Source organism: Tuber melanosporum (assembly GCF_000151645.1).
Source record: "Tuber melanosporum whole genome shotgun sequence assembly, scaffold_165, strain Mel28".
NCBI lineage: Eukaryota > Fungi > Ascomycota > Pezizomycetes > Pezizales > Tuberaceae > Tuber > Tuber melanosporum.
In genome coordinates, this window is record NW_003298825.1 from 10,195 (window position 1) to 13,458 (window position 3,264).

A 3,264-nucleotide genomic window follows, 5' to 3' on the forward strand; every position below is an offset into this window, starting at 1 on the left:
AACTTTGTTCCGCAAAGTTATGACTTATCTTCTAATTGGGATAAATCTGCTGGGTCTTAAGACAACTGAACCCCATCTCACAGCCCCATACAATGTGATCGCAATTATTTAACAACTCTCTAGTATTGTATCATACTAGGTAACATCCTATGAGTTTGCAGACACAATAATAACGTGTGATCGATTTCGAAGACCATGGATTGGTGGATAGCAGGGAAATATCACATCTGCAGCTGAAAGATACTGGCAACATATGTACTGAACATGAATGGTGATAAAGGTGACTGATAAGCCACCCCCTTAATATCATAGTAGACACAAGAAATATATCTGTTGCAGCAGTACTGAACAAAGTGATAAGACTAGCATCTCTACACACCTTGACATAAATTGGCAGGATATCGGTGGGCAACTAAGAAATCTAATAGCAGGTCCATATTAAGATTATCAAACCCTTCTTCGATACTGATTGCAGGATCATCTATTTGCATCCCTCATGGTATTTTAACTCCAACACTTCTGTCATAGTTTTATGAACCACACATTGGGAGCAAAAGCCAAACTGCATCTCCCTGAGGTATCATCAAACAGCCTGTCATAGCAAAACTGCGCACCATGCCACCTTCGCTGTTGTTGGTAATAGATGTATCATTCGCTATGATTTGATGACATCATACCTGTGCGTATTAACCTTGGTTATAAGCATTACCTCAGCTCTATGCAAATTCTAAATATCCTGACATAAGCTATTGTCAATCAAACATTACTGGGTTGATGCATTCCCATTGCTCCAGAAGTACAGGAACAAATAACTCATATCATTCTCTCTTTGGCCTGCTTTTGATAGTGACCTGGAAAGAACAAACTCCATCTCCTGGACCTCCACTATCTCCTGGGCCTCCTCTATCTCAACAATCATTTATACTTAATAGGTGAAATCTCGAGGTAAGAGTTGCTGTGCAATGAGGTCGCTAATGATGTTGGAATACATCTTAGCGTATAATCCATAAGGGTGGCACATGGATAGAAGCATCTCTCTTGCCTCCAGTTTCCTTACCAGCCTCAAAATATCAGAATTTCTGTTCTCCCACAACTTACTTTAAATGTTGCCAAAATGGGCCTTTAACAGGCAAGCTCTGTACATGTATCTGGCCAGCCTGCAGTCCTCTTTCCATTCAAGCCTTCATTTGAAATAGTGTTACAGTCACGCAACCTTTAATCTTATCCTCTCCAACTCCAGTATCCAACACTCACACTGAGCTCTGCTAACAGAGGCCTGTGGGAGTGCATCTACCACACTTCTCATACCATCTTTCTACTTATCATACTCCAACTTCTTCACAGTGTCTACCTACCCTCCAACTTTCTCCAAATCACCTTCTTTCAAGCATGTCTTTAGTGGATCATATGATTCGCGAGGTTGACCTGCCACTTGAGTGCTCAGACAAGGTATACACAGCAGACTACATTTAAGTACTCATGCTTGACATACTCTACGTAGTACTAGTACAGATTGATCATTAATAACTAATGATATATCAGCCATGTAGTGAGAATCAAATTCAAGTAGCATTACCTGAATACTTGCTGTAGCCAATTCCCACACACATGTACTTGTCGGTAAATAGCCACGATAGTGTCCCAATAGCAGTATCAAGCATTTAAGTTCCTCAAAACAATATCAGATTCTCCATGCTCTACAAGCTACCCATCCAATTGAGTCTTGACAGGATTATGTGGAAAATAAGCTCCAGTGAGTATACTTCTTTCTCACTTTTCCCAGCACCCAACCCAGGCACTTCGAGGTCCAGGCCTAACAACATTAAAGATTCCATACGTATGAGACCATCCTAATATTATAATACCTGACCACTTAAGGAAGGAAAACAAATTCCAGCTATCCTCATCTACCAGTTCATATTGTCCCTCCAAATCAATTAGAGGTTTAACAAAAAACTAACTAATAAAAAAAAAAAAAAATACAAGTACCCAATTCTTGATGCCTCCTTCTCAAATTTAATGCCATCTTATTCATAAGCATTAAAAGAGGGGTTCCTTCGATCTAATTAGCCATAATAGCTATAGGCAAGGATCAAGCTATGTGGATGATGCATAAACCATGAAGTATCGCTTGTTTCTCCAGTGGTAGGTTTCCTCAGAATTCCTTACATTGAAGAGTGTGAAGGGGATGGCGTATATAATTCCTTACCATTGGCCTTCTCTAATTTCTGCTGAGGGGTGCTACCTTCTTCCTTATTATCACTTACCTCTACCCACAAGGGTGTTTGTAACCTTCCCAAGCTCTTGTACCTTATTCTCTTTGTTACCTTTGGCTCCTTTGATTTTCTCCTCTATTATCACCTTAGGATTCTTAGTTGTACTGACTACTAGTAAAGTGAGTTTAGGAGAAGACAACTTAGCCAAGAGGTCAGTAGACTATTGGTACCTATTGAAATATTAGATCTATCACAAAGCTAACACAGTCATCTGATGTGCCCACAAGATTTGCAAACACCTCCAGGACAGCACAGCACACTACACATGTCTTCTCATAATAGATGTTCACTAAAGCAAAACCAACAACAAGGAGTAAGGCCACAGGTCTGTTGGTGGTAATTAATACCCAAACTCTTACCACAATTCTTGGCTAGATAGTGTTCCTCAAAGATTGTAATATTCAGGGAATCTCAACATAAGCAAATCATTCCTGCAGCTAGGATGGCCTTAATTATCTTATTCCTTTCTACCACAAAGCTGATACCACAGATTGTCAGCTTAGCCTGACTCATAGCAAGGATGGAGTATAATGTGGAGCCATTGAGACCATCACTACACCAGAGTTGGATTACTTCATGTCATTGTAAAGGCTGTCAAAGGCTGCACTTCCAATTTATCCTTCAACCTTCTAATTTGACCTTGGACCTCTATCAGCAAGTTGGACACTAGACACAATAATTGTTACCTTCTCAATATTCTTTTGGAATTCAAAGTCCAGAAGACCAAGCTTCTTCAAGAATGTAAGCCTACCCTTATCATGCTTGTCACCAAGGTCATTAATACTGTAAACTGTCCAGGACATAAAAATACACCTATTCTTGGACCAAAGATGGCTGGCCTTAACGTACTCGTAGTAGCCGCAAATTTTGAACATGTTAGGCAGGCTGCAGTTGATGCGATTCCTGCTGGTCTCAACAGTGACTCTCTCAGGTAGAACCAACAGTGAACTTAATGCAGTCGTTACTTGTTTGGCCGAAACGTCGGTGA